This window comes from Oncorhynchus kisutch, linkage group LG4, assembly GCF_002021735.2.
Source record: "Oncorhynchus kisutch isolate 150728-3 linkage group LG4, Okis_V2, whole genome shotgun sequence".
NCBI classification, from domain to species: domain Eukaryota; kingdom Metazoa; phylum Chordata; class Actinopteri; order Salmoniformes; family Salmonidae; genus Oncorhynchus; species Oncorhynchus kisutch.
Window position 1 is genome coordinate 22,395,539 of NC_034177.2, and position 14,514 is coordinate 22,410,052.

The 14,514-nt window shown below is 44.0% G+C and overlaps 1 protein-coding gene across 1 annotated transcript in view; it reads right to left on the reverse strand.

The window, feature by feature from the left end:
• Positions 1 to 11,581, reverse strand: part of LOC109889243 (kelch-like protein 25) — a 59,597-nt gene extending 48,016 nt beyond the window's left edge. Inside the window, exons 1-3 of the transcript XR_004209675.1 lie at positions 11,561 to 11,581; positions 8,177 to 8,388; positions 1,641 to 1,709 (exon numbers count right to left, since the gene is read on the reverse strand). The gene's annotated coding sequence lies outside the window, so the exon portion shown is untranslated. The remainder of the gene's footprint in view (positions 1 to 1,640; positions 1,710 to 8,176; positions 8,389 to 11,560) is intronic.
• Between the last annotated feature and the right edge of the window lie 2,933 nt (positions 11,582 to 14,514).

Below are 14,514 nucleotides of genomic sequence, written 5' to 3' on the forward strand. Positions count from 1 at the left end.
CTTTGTATAAAATATGTTTCATTTCAACCTTTGAAACAAGGTCAGATCTTCAATGTTATATCCACTATCAGAAAAAAAAGAGAATAAGATGAGCAGCACCTCCTACTGGATAGTTAATCTATCTGCAGCTATCCATTTGGTGTCCCATCCAGGGTTTTAACTAAGGCCAGCTCTGCTTAGCTTTGATATTTGTCACTGACTACTACCTATGTGCTATCGTGAGAATGATTACTGAGAGATCCCTTAATAAATAGATTTACTGCTATCGAAGTCATTTCAAAGGGTAGGTTTAACAGAGCAAATGAAATGTAACTTTACTTCATAAGTCATATAACATGAATTATAAACTGGATTGTTTGAGCTCTGAATGCTGATTGGCTGAAAACTGTAGGGGACCGTATACCACGGGTATAACAAAACACTTATTTTACATTGGTAACCACTTTATAAAAGCAATAAGGCACCTCGGGAGTTTGTGGTATATGGCCACTATACCACGGCTAAGGTCTGTTTCCAGGCACTCTGAGTTGTGCATAAGAACAGCCCTTAGCCGTGGGAAATTGGCCATATACCCCCCCTTGTGCCTTATAGTTTAGTGATACAAGGTCTATATATATATTTTGCGAAGTCATTAACAGCTATTGTTTCAATTAAATCCAAACTTCAACTAAAAATAGACAATACATATAGGCCTAGGGTTTCAAGATTTGGTTGATTTGAAATGTAATATTTACGTTAATAATGAATATGTTGGATTTATGTCGCCATCTCAACCAAAAATCTAAGTTAAAGAATAGGATTAACTTTATTTAAAGTGCCTTTAAGGTTTGATTTCATTTGGTTGTGTTATTGGTTTTTGTCTTCCCAGTCAAGTCCTGTACTGCACTGAAGTCAAGCCTCTGAACACCTCAACTCATTCCTCATACCCTCATTCAATCACTGCTGTGATCCCTTCCTAAAACGGTGTAAGTAGCCCTCTCATTTCCATTCTAGTCATCAGCCTCCACTGATCCATGGCCACATGTTGAGGTTACTGTGACTATACATGTCTTCTTATGTAATCATAGAAGCCTGCATGTTCAAGATAGCAGGTTACAGGTCTGTGGAGATTTTTTGTAATTGCTATAAATATCTGTGCAGTATCTCAAACAGTATTGATCACTTGCCCTATGTACTTTGAATGTAATCTCAACTGGAATCCATACAGGTCATTTGGTTGTGCTATTAAATCAAACACATTAAGTTGTTCTATCCATACAAAATATCTGACATTGCATTCCCATTTGAACTTTGCTTTTAAATGGTTGAAAGCGCGGTGACAACTAAACAAAAAAATCAGACATTGTTTTTGATTGGGAATTTGGTTGTGTTTTTAGATAGTTGAAAGCATAGTGATAGCACATTGGTAATTCAACAAACTTCTAGCTGTCTTTTTGAGTGGATGAATAAAGGTTGAAATCTCATTAATAAACGTCTCAACGAAGTATTACCCAAATGTCCATGTTGAAATGATGTGGTGTGTCCAGTGGGACACAACCAAGCCCTTTTCAAACCTCAATGGTTGGTCATTATAGCATGAAGAAACATAGAAGGGGGAGGGCGATGACTGAGGATACATATGAGGACATGGAGACACCAACCTTTCCCCTTGGACCCCTATCTCTTCATTGTTGGCAGACTGGATGGAACTGCTAATGGGAGCTGAGGAGCTGTAACAGAGTTAAGAACATAACTGCATTACTCCACAGCTAGCTTGAAGTGCCGCTGATGCAGCCAAGCACAAGTTACTTTTTGTTTACATGTTGTCAAGGAGGGCGGTCACATGTGTTGCAAAGCAGAAGTACAGTGGTTCGAGCACAGTATGGGGCAGTCGGACAGTGGAGTAAGCTAAGCTGTTAGCAGCACACTGACCCCCGCAACACAACCATGCTTGATATTGTGCTGTAATATCAGACCGAGGTGTGCTCCCAAATAGTTGTTGGTCTTTATATGGCCCCAGCAGTCTTAAGAGCCATACTGGTTCAGGTTAGGTTCAGGGTGCTGAGTGGGGTGTTTCTCACAGCTGATAGTAAAGTAGAACATTTCAGGTAATTGAGCTTGTTGTGGTTTGGCAGCAGTCCTTTATTTAGATGTCTGATACCTATCAGGGAAACTGAATAATGTGTTGAGAACAGCCTGTGATCTGGCACCAGATGGATTATCAAAATACATCTATGGAAGTAAGATTTGAACAGCTGGGAGGGGTATTTGCACCGTTGATTGCCATATTATACAGCCGATTTGGCACCAATGGTACTTTTTTTCAGAAAACAATGTTTATTGCGTAATGGTTTAATGGCGTGGCTCATAGTTTGTGAGCAGATTCTCATATTTGTGATTGACAATGTTGTTCTGGTTTTCCATGAGAATTCTGTACATGGAGGCAGAAAAAATGCCAGTGCATCCCAAATGAAGGCAGCAAACAATGTACCAGGCCAGCTGTGGTTTATAACCTGATAGCAATATTTGTTGGACTACCAAGAAATGTATTGGTGAATTATATTAATCATGCATTGAATTGCATCCCTCTATTCTGCCAACATTGCCTTAGTGTACGTCATGCAACATTGAGTCAAATACAGTTCCTTGCGAAAGTATTCGGCCCCCTTGAACTTTGCGGCCTTTTGCCACATTTCAGGCTTCAAACATAAAGATATAAAACTGTATTTGTGAAGAATCAACAACAAGTGGGACACAATCATGAGGTGGAACGACATTTATTGGATATTTCAAACTTTTTTAACAAATCAAAAACAGAAAAATTGGGCGTGCAAAATTATTCAGCCCCTTTACTTTCAGTGCAGCAAACTCTCTCCAGAAGTTCAGTGAGGTTCTCTGAATGATCCAATGTTGACCTAAATGACTAATGATGATAAATACAATCCACCTGTGTGTAATCAAGTCTCCGTATAAATGAATCTGCACTGTGATAGTCTCAGAGGTCCGATAAGAATGCGGGTGAACTTTCGAAAGGCAGGGCAGAATGAATATAGGTCTGTAATAGTTTGGGTCTAGAGTGTCTCCCCTTTGAAGAGGGGGATGACCGCGGCAGCTTTCCAATCTTTTGGAATCTCGGATGATACGGAAGAGAGGTTGAACAGACTGGTAATAGGGGTTGCATCAATGGCGATGAATAAGTGTAGAAAGAGAGGGCCCTGATTGTCTAGCCCAGCTGATTTGTATGAGTCCAGGTTTTGCAGCTTTTTCAGGACATCTGCTATCTTGTTTGGGTGAAGGAGAAGCTGGGGAGGCTTGGGCAAGTAGCTGCGGGGAGTATGGAGAGGTTGGCCAGGGTTGGGGTAGCCAGGAGGAAAGCATGGCCAGCCGTAGAGAAATGCTTATTGAAATTCTCAATTTCTGTGGATTTAAAAATCGGTGGTGACAGTGTTTCCTAGCCTCAGTGCAGTGGGAAGCTGGGAGGAGGTGCCCTTATTCTCCATGGACTTTAGTGACCAAGGGCTATTTCTGTTCTTAGTTCTACATTTTTTGAAAGGGGCATGCTTATTTAAGATGGTGAGGAAATTACTTTTAAAGAACGACCAAGCATCCTTTACTGACGGGATGAGATCAATATCCTTCCAGGATACCTGGGCCAGGTCGATTAGAAAGGCCTGCTTGCAGAAGTGTTTTAGGGAACGTTTGACAGTGATGAGGGGTGGTCGTTTGACCGCGGACCCATAGTGGATGCAGATCGCTGAGATCCTAATTGAAAACCGCAGAGGTGTATTTGGAGGGAAAGTTGGTCAGGATACTATCTTTGAGGGTGCTCATGTTTATGGATTTAGGGTTGTACCTGGTGGGTTCCTTGATTATTTGTTTGAGATTGAGGGTATCTAGCTTAGATTGTAGGACTGCCGGGGTTTTAAGCATATCCCAGTTTAGGCCACCTAACAGAATTAACTCTGAAGATAGATGGGGGGCAATCAATTCCCATATGGTGTCCAGGGCACAGCTGGGAGCTGAAGGGGGTCTATAACAGGCGGAAACTTGTTTCTGGAGGGAAATTAAATTAGATGCTTGAACTGTTTGGGCATAGACCTGGAAAGTATGACATAACTTTGCAGGCTTCCTCCCCCTTTGGCAGTTCTATCTTGACGGAAAATGTTGTAGTTGGGGATGGAAATCTCAGAATTTTTGGTAGCCTTCCTAAGCCAGGATTCAGACATGGCAAGGACCTCAGGGTTGGCGGGGTGTGCTAAAGCAGTGAGTAAAACAAACGTAGTGAGGAGGCTTCTGATGTTAACATGCATGAAACCAAGGCTTTTACGGTTACAGAAGTCAACAAATGAGAGCGCCTGGGGACACACATGGCCTGGGTTAACCTCTACATCACCCGAGGAACAGAGGAGGAGTAGGATGAGGGTACGGCTAAAGACTATCAAAACTGGTTGTCTAGTGTGTTGGGGACAGAGAATAAAAGGAGTAGATTTCTGGGCGTGGTAGGATAGATTCAAGGCATAATGTACAGGCAGGGGTATGGTAGGGTGCTGGTACAGTGGAGGTAAACCTAGGCATTGAGTGACGATAAGAGATTGCATCTCTGGACGCACTAGTTGTGCTGGGTGAAGTCACCGCATGTGTGGGAGATGGGACAAAAGAGGTATCTGAGCATGTTGAGTGGGACTAGGGGCTCCACAGTAAACACAGTATACTGTAGCTAAGAAAGGAATTCTAAGCGTATGTTGTGTAGTAAGCTGTTAGTAGCCCATGTGCCTCACCCTAATAATTTGGTCCCGTTTCCCAATCTAATTTTGCTTACTGTTCTGACTTGGTGGTGCACATGTAGCCTATAACCTGTTTAAGAGAAGAGTAATCATCGAATATTGTAAGAGCTTTCATTGTCTGCTTATAAGCCCCTTTTTTATCCTATGGTTCTGACTTGGTGTACAGGTAGAATACTGTAAGAACGGCCCATGTTCTGAATTCTGTTGGTGTACATTTAAAAAGTGAACAAATAGTTATTTTGACTACGTCCATCTTAGCTTGCTCATTGTCTTTATCGAAATTACGGATTGCCTCTTATCCGCTAGGCGTCTCCTTATGCCATAGTTTCTACATCTCAATTGTCATTAGAAACCTCATTTGTTTAAGCAAGTTATCCATATCAGCTATGTTTTTTTAAAGGCAGTAAATAAGGCTGAATTAACTGTTTCGCTGCCAGACAAGGCTCAGATGATAGTCAGGTGTAGCAGTGGTAAGATGTTTGGACTATGCTGTTGGGACAGCTTTATGTAGGCACTAACAGTGTGTGGGCACCGTTTGTCACCATTATAGTGCAATTTATGTATTGTTTAGTATTGTGTAGTGGGTTTGCTGCCATGCATCTGTATAGTTTCTTTTTTGGTTTGGCCCCACCAAGATATACATGCTAAAATTCTATCTGAGAATAGGCATTGGTATGAAGCTGAAAAAGGAAATTAACATGAGCAACATTATATTGCCCTGGCTGTGTGTTTCGGGTCGTTATCATGCTGGAAGACCCAGAAGACTCAATGCTCTTACTGAGGGAAGGAGGTTGTTGGCCAAGATCTCACGATACATGGCCCCATCCATCCTCCCCTCAATACGGTGCAGTCATCCTGTCCCCTTTGCAGAAAAGCATCCCCAAAGAATGATGTTTCCACCTCCATACTTCACGGTTGTGATGGTGTTCTTGGGGTTGTACTCATCCTTCTTCTTCCTCCAAACACGGCGAGTGGAGTTTAGACCAAAAAGCTCTATTTTTGTCTCATCAGATCACATGACCTTCTCCCATTCCTCCTCTGGATCATCCAGATGGTCATTGGCAAACTTTAGACGGGCCTGGACATGCGCTGGCTTGAGCAGGGGGACCTTGCGTGCGCTGCAGGATTTTAATCCATGACGGCATAGTGTGTTACTAATGGTTTTCTTTGAGACTGTGATCCCAGCTCTCTTCAGGTCATTGACCAGGTCCTGCGATGTAGTTCTGGGCTGATCCCTCTCCTTCCTCATGATCATTGATGCCCCACGAGGTGAGATCTTGCATGGAGCCCCAGACCGAGGGTGATTGACCTTCATCTTGAACTTCTTCCATTTTCTAATAATTGCGCCAACAGTTGTTGCCTTCTCACCAAGCTGCTTGCCTATTATCCTGTAGCCCATCCCAGCCTTGTGCAGGTCTACAATTTTAGCCCTGATGTCCTTACACAGCTCTCTGGTCTTGGTCATTGTGGAGAGGTTGGAGTCTGATTGAGTGTGTGGACACGTGTCTTTTATACAGGTAACGAGTTCAAACAGGTGCAGTTAATACAGGTAATATGAGTGGAGAACAGGAGGGCTTCTTAAGGTCTGTGAGAGCCGGAATTCTTACTGGTTGGTAGGTGATCAAATACTTATGTCATGCAATAAAATGCAATTTAATTACTTAAAAATCATACAATGTGATTTTCTGGATTTTTGTTTTAGATTCTGTCTCTCACAGTTGAAGTGTACCTATGATAAAAATTACAGGCCTCTCTCATATTTTTAAGTGGGAGAACTTGCATAATTGGTGGCTGACTAAATACTTTTTTGCCCCACTGTACATGCTTTGTATGTAGGAAAACCTGCAAAATCGGCAGTGTATCAAAAACGTGTTCTCCCCACTGTATCTCTATCAAACTGTGACTTTTAAAAGGTTTTCGTAAAAGGAATTGCAAAATGTTGATATTGTACTGGGAACTTTGTGTAATACGTCATTCATTTTGAGTGCCATTACAGATTTTATTTTGTAGTTTATTTTCAAGTGTATAAAAATAACTGGTGTTTCTTTCACTCTCTTAAAACCATTATGCTCTTGATCTGACAAAGGCACCCTTTGCCAGATCTGAGTAAAGCTGTTCTAATTCTATTTGTAAAGATTTAAATACGGACTCTTCTTCTTGGAATAGATTATCTTTCTTTAGAAAACTGTCAAGCTTTCTCCTCAAATCTTGTTCTCTTAGGTTCTTCAGGTGCTTCAGCTCTTTGGCACGTTTAATGGCTACAACTCTAACATTATATTTGAAAAATTCCCATCTCCTTCCATGACCCAAGTCTTTTCTTGCAAAAATATATTTGGCTATCGTTTTGATGTTGCCAATGAAAATAGGATCTTTGTGCTGTTTCATTTCCAATATCCTTGAATACCTTTTAGATTTTTTTAGTAGCTGTAACGGTTTTCTTCTGTGGACGAAGGATCGGACCAAAGCGTGGTTAGAGTTCAAAATGTTTAATAAAGACCATAAATGTGAACACTACAAAATACCAAAACAACAAATGTGAAAAACCGAAACAGTCCTATCTGGTGCATAGACACAAAGACAGAAGACAGGAAACAACCACCCACAAAACAGGCTACCTAAATATGGTTCCCAATCAGAGACAATGACGAACACCTGCCTCTGATTGAGAACCATATCAGGCCAAACATAGAAATAGACAAACTAGACATACAACAGAATGCCCACTCAGATCACACCCTGACCAAACAAAACATATAAACATACAAAGAAAACTATGGTCAGAGCGTGACAGTAGCTTGTAAATTCAAAGATATCAAATGATGATCAGAAAAGGGAGCCAACTGATGATCAACATCTATAACAAATTGTAACAAAAAGGGGTAAATTAGGAATAAATCTGTTACATTTTCGTGACAGTTTTGTTCGTCCTGGTATAACCCTTTGCATCCATTTTGAAGTAATACCAGGCATCAACAGAGAAATCCCTGCGCAATATTGTTATGATATTGCTATTTGGAGAGTTTTGATTCAGTCTCGGAGGAAAACGATCAGCAGAGTCATCAGGTGTTTCGTTAAAATCCAAGTATTTGTTGTGTAAATCCTGTAATTTGATGGTAAATTGTGCAAAAAGGTCTTATTTGGAGCATGTGCATTATGTCCATACACATTACTGATGATGAAAATAGCATTATCAAGTTACTATGATCGAGTGGCTCAGTGGTCTAAGACATCTCAGTGCAAGAGGTGTCACTACAGACATGAGACAAGACAGTCTGTGTTAGTGGTAATGAATCCAGTTCAGTGATGCCTAGAAAGCCGGTAAACTAGACCTCCAGAACTGGAGCACGGAATGAGCAGCAGTACCGGGGGAATGCGTGACAGTACCCCCTCCCCCCACCGACGGTAAAAAATACCTGGTCACGAAGCGTCCAGGATGTCCACCGCAGAAACCCAGCATGGCTTCTCTGTGCCATACCCTTCCCAGTCGATGATGTACTGGAGACACCCCACCCGACGCCTCGAATCCAGAACTTCATCGACCGAGTACGCCAGACGTCCCTCAATATCCAGAGGAGGCGAGGCATCACTGCAGCCAGCCTCAGCGACGGGACCAGGGACCACTGGCCTGAGGAAAGACACATGAAAAGTCGGGTTAATGCGGTAATCAGCAGGGAATTGCAAACGGTACGTTACCTCATTAACCCTTGTCAGGACTTTAAAACAGCCACAAAAACCTTGCGCTCAGCTTCCAACAGGGCAGGTCGGGGGGGGGGCAGGTTCCGGGTGGAGAGCCAGACCTGGTTGCCTGGAAAGAAAACGGCGCCTTACTGCAGTGGCGGTTGGCCTGTTCCTTGTGCCGACTCACAGCCCGCTGGAGACGAGTGTGCGCAGCACTATCCTCCGCGCTCCAAAACCTCTCCTCCACTGCAGGGACCTCAGTCTGGCTCAGATGCCAAGGTGCCAGAGCCAGCTGATACCCCAACATGCACTAGAAAGGAGTGAGGTTAGTGGAGGAGTGGCGGAAGGGAATTCTGCGCGTACTCAGCCCAAGGTAGAAAATCCGCCCGCTACCCGGCCGGTCTTGACAGTAACACCTCAGGAACCTGTCCGGTTCCTGATTGACCCTCTCCACCTGCCCATTAGCTTGAGAATGGTACCCGGAGTTAAGACTGACCGTAACCCCCAGGCGTTCCATTCACGCCTTCCTTACGCGTGAGGTGAACTGAGGACCACGATCTGACACAATGTCCTCCGGGATCCCGTAGTGCCAGAAGACATGCGTAAAAAGAGCCTCCACGGCCGATGGGAGCCGAGGCAAATTAAGGAGGTGACAAGCTTTGGAAAACAGGTCCACAACGATGAGAACAGTGGTGTTCCCCTGGGAAGGGGGAAGGTCAGTGACAAAGTCCACCGTGAGGTGAGACCAGAGTCATTGTGGAGCCGGCTGGGGAAGGAGCTTTCCTAAGGAAGGTGTGTGGGTGTCTTTCACTGAGCACAGATGGAGCAGGAAGAGACTTCAATCCTGGTGTCCTTAGCCAAGGTGTGCCACCAGTACTTCTCAGACAGGCAGGTGATGGTACGGCTTATCCCAGGATGACACGACGCAGGCGCCGTGTACGCCCAGATAAGGAGGCGGTCCCGCACACCTGTGTGCACATAGGCATGGTTCTCCGGGCACTGTGCAGGTTCGGGTTCCGTGAACAGGGGACAGCGCACTGGGACAGCACTGCCCCGACTCCTCCTTCGGATGCATCCACCTCAACGATGAAGGGGAGGGAGGGATCGGAATGTACCAGTACGAGAGTAGTGGTGAAGCGTGCCTTCAGTGTCTCCAACGTTCTCTCCGCCTCCGCCGTCCAACAAAGGTGCTGGGGACCTCTTAGCAGGAAGGTAAGAGGTGCAACCACTGTGCTGAAGCCCCGGTTGAACCTCTGGAAATAGATGTCGAACCCAAGGAATTCGCTGGACTGCTTTCACGGAGTTGGAGACGGGCCATGACCTGACTGCGCAGATGTGTTGCTCCTCCATCTCCACTCCTTCCGTGGATATGAGGTAGCCCAAAAATAACATGGAAACACTGTAAAAACAAACATTTCTCTTGTTTGACAAAAAGATCATGCTCCAGCAGTTTTCCCAGCACAGACCTGACTGACGAGACATGCTGGGTGCGGTCAGCAGAATAGACCCAAATGTTGTCTACATAAACCACTATGCCCCGTCCCAGCATGTCCCGAAACAATTAGTTAATAATGGCCTGGAAGACTGAAGGAGCATAAGACAGGCCAAAAGGCATTAGGAGATACTCGTAATCGCGGAAAAGACCGTTTTCCATTTGTCGCCTGCACGAATGTGCACCAGATTGTAGGCACTCCTCAATTCCAGTATCGTGAAATACTGCGCATTTGTTTGATGATGGTTGGGATAAGGGGTAAAGGTTTGCTGAACTTCAGAGTTTGATAATCAATGCAGGGGCGCAGTCCCCCATCTTTCTTTTTTACAAAAAAAAAGCTTGAGGAGGCTGGTGATGTAGAGGGGTGGATAAAATCCTGCTGGAGGCTCTCCTGTACGTAGATCCATGGCCTTAGTCTCAGCATAGGAGAGCGGTATATACACGTGTCCTCTCGGGAGTGCTGCTTCAGACAACAGGTCAATGGCACAGTCCCAGGGGTGATGAGGCAGGCGTGTAGCCTGGGTCTTAGAGAACCCGGTGCAGATCCTGGTATTCCTCCGGTAAATCCACTTGAGGGGCGTGGTCCAGACTTTCCAACGTGGTGGTGTTGACAGACACCTCCCCTGACACTCCTGGGTGGGAGCAGGAGAATTCCCTGGCTTGTCACCTCCTCGCCTATTTGTGGATAGAGGGCAGGTCGGGGAGAAATGACCCCTCTCTCCAGAATAGGAGCAGGCCCAGATTCTTCCTTCTCCTACACTGTGCCTCGGGCAAACGTGCAGAGCCCACCTCCATCGGCTCTGGCCACGGAGCAGGTGTAGCCTTGTGCTCCAGATTCCGCACAGGTCCTTGTCAACCCACAGGAGGTTGTCCAACCGGATTGCCATGCTGATGAGCTGATCGAGTGACAGGTTGTCATCACGACAGGCTAACTCCAGCTGCGATGGTCCAGAACTCCAGGGCGAGCTCCGAGGTGGTCCAAGATCCTTGGCATAGTCAGAGTAGATGCTCACCCCCCTCTTGGCGCTCCACAGGATGATACAACACCTAGCGGAAGAGGAGAGTGAAGGGCTCGTAGGACTGGACCTTGGGTCCACCCGTTTCCCAGACTGGCATCACGAGGACTGTCTCTCCAGACTCGGCAGCGCCATTGACAGTGTGCTGGCAACCATCCTGCATTTGGAGAGGAATGTGCAGTCCCTCCAGTCTCCAGCACAGGTTCCTCTCCAAATGCAGATGGTTGCCAGCATGCTGTCCATGGTGTTGCCGAGTCTGGAGAGACAGTCCTCGTGATGCCAGCTCTGCCTTTCCCGCTGTCTCCATTTTGCGGATCGGTTATTCTGTCACATTGTATAAGAATCGGAGACAGTTGCAGCAATACGTAATAGGGGGTTTTATTACTCCACCCAAAATACAACATTTCATGAAAAAGGCACAGGGACGACACCCAAAACAAACAAGTATATAAAATACACAGGGATGTAACCCAAACAAAAGAACGAGGTCTAAGCCTCTAACAATTACACGGGACGAGACCCGTAATAACACTACACGGAACGAGACCCGAAATAACAAGTGCACAATACACGTAGCACGAAAGCCCAAACAACAAAGCACAGGTACTCACAAGACCAATGGACATGGGAACAATAACCGACAAGGACAATGTGAAACAGAGGGCACATATATAACATACTAATCAGGGGGAATGGGAACCAGGTGTGCGTAATGAGACAAGTGTCACGTTCTGACCTTAGTTCCTTTGTTTTTGTCTTTGTTTTAGTATGGTCAGGGCGTGAGTTGAGGTGGGCAGTCTGTTTGTTTTTCTATGTTGGGTTTTGAGTTCCACCTAGTATGGTTCTCAATCAGAGGCAGCTGTCAATTGTTGTCCCTGATTGAGAATCATACTTAGGTAACTCTCTATCTAGGCAAGTAGTGTGGTCTGCAGTTTATCACATTATACTCTACTTCAGGCGAGCAAAATCTAGAGACTTCCTTAGATTTCATGCACCAGGTGTTGTTTACAAATATGCACAGACCGCACAGAAATCAAGATTCCCAATGAAATCAGTGACCTCAAAAAAAACTAATCTGAATGGTTTGTCCTCTGGGTTTCGCCTGCTACATAAGTTCTGTTATACTCACAGACATGATTCAAACAGTTTTAGAAACTTCAGTGTTTTCTATCCAAATCTACTAATAATATGCATATTTTATCTTCTGGGGATGAGTAGCAGGCAGTTGAATATGGGCATGCTTTTCATCCAAAAATCCAAATGCTGCCCCCTATCATAGAGAAGTTAAAGGTGCTACACCAATAATTTCTCCTGTATGTGGAAGATTGGTGAATTGCAACAGCAATAGGCTGCATTCAAAACAAAATCAAGCCCCTCCCTCGCTTTCCATTCCCCGTAACATGGCGGAGACTCGCACTTGAGCCTTTTACTTTCGGTTTTGGTCGACCAACTATAAATAGTTGTAAAACAATCCTATTTGTTTTTGAAAAATACATTTCACAGCGATTTTGATGGTACAATGATTCCCTACACTATTGTTTTCTCACATAAACTGAAATTTAGCGAATAGTGTAGAATTTCATCAACCAGAAAATCATTGGCCACTGCCACTTGACTCGATTTCCACTATATAACACAGCCACAAGGTCAAAAAAGCTTTCCCATTTTGACTAAAAATGCCGCTCCTGCGGGAGAAATCAATAGATTTATACTGTTAGTACTAAACCAGTGTGCCCTAGGAGGAAGTCCACCGTGAGCAGCTCACCCTGTACTAACGTAAATAACATGAGCACATCTACTAAGCTTCCCAGTAAAGCAATGAAAGCAAGTAAGCATCCCAGAAGAAAAGTGCTCAAAATATCCCACGTTAATATATGTAGCTTAAGAAACAAGGTTCATGAAATAAATAATTTGCTAGTAACAGCTAATTACTAGCTAATTATTAACAGATGACATTCATATTCTGACTATCTCTGAAACTCACTTAGATAATACCTTTGACGATACAGTGGTAGCAATATAAGGTTATAACATTTATAGAAAATATAGAAATGCCAATGGTGGAGATGTTGCTGTTTATATTCAGAACCACATTCCTGTAAAGATTAGAGACGATCTCTTGTCAAATACTGTTGAAGAAATATGGCTATAGGTTCAACAGCCTCACCTAAAGCCCAATCTGGTGGGAAGCTGCTGTAGACTACCAAGTGCTAACAGTCAGTATCTGGATAACATGTGTGAAGTGCTTGATAATATGTGTAATATCAAAAGAGAGGTGTATATTCTGGGTGATTTAAATATTGACTGGCTTTCATCAAGCTGCCCACTCAAGAAGAAGCTTCAAACTGTAATCAGTGCCTGCAACCTGGTTCAGGTTATCAGTCAACCTAGGGTAGTTACAAACAGCACAGGAATGAAACCATCAACATGTATTGATCACATCTTTACTAATGCTGCAGAAATTAGCTTGAAAGCAGTATTCAGATCCATTGGATGTCGTGATCACAATATAAGTAGCCATATCTAGGAAAACCAAAGTTCGAAAGGCTGGGCCTAATATAGTGTATAAGAGGTCATGCAATACATTTTGTAGTGATTCCTGTTATTGATGTAAAGAATATCTGTTGGTCCGTGGTGTGTAATGAGGAGCAAACAGACACTGCACTTGACACATTTATGAAATAGCATATTCCAGTTGCTAATAAGCATGCACCCATTAAGAAAATGACTCTAAAAACTGTTAAATCCCTGTGGATTGATGAGGAATTGAAAAATTGTATGGTTGAGAGGGATGAGGCAAAAGGAATGACAAATAAGTCTGGCTGCACAACCGATTGGCAAACTTATTGCAAATTGAGAAATCGTGACTGAACTGAATAAAAAGAAGAAGAAACTACACTAAACCAAGATTAATTGAATAAAGAATGATAGTAAAAAGCTTTGGAGAAATTTTCTGTCCAAAAATGATGCAGAAAAATGAATCCATGCTTTTGTCACTTCTAGGTTAGACTACTGCAATGCTCTATTTTCCAGCTACCCGGATAAAGCACTAAATAAACTTCAGTTAGTGCTAAATACGGCTGCTAGAATCCTGACAGAACCAAAAAATTTGATCATATTACTCCAGTGCTAGCCTCTCTACACTGGCTTCCTGTCAAAGCAAGGGCTGATTTCAAGGTTTTACTGCTAACCTACAAAGCATTACATGGGCTTGCTCCTACCTATCTCTCTGATTTGGTCCTGCCGTACATACCTACATGTACGCTACGGTCACAAGACGCAGGCCTCCTAATTGTCCCTAGAATTTCTAAGCAAACAGCTGGAGGCAGGGCTTTCTCCTATAGAGCTCCATTTTTATGGAACGGTCTGCCTACCCATGTCACAGACGCAAACTCGGTCTCAACCTTTAAGTCTTTACTGAAGACTCATCTCTTCAGTGGGTCATATGATTGAGTGTAGTCTGGCCCAGGAGTGGGAAGGTGAACGGAAAGGCTCTGGAGCAACGAACCGCCCTTGCTGTCTCTGCCTGGCCGGTTCCCCTCTTTCCACTGGGATTCTCTGCCTC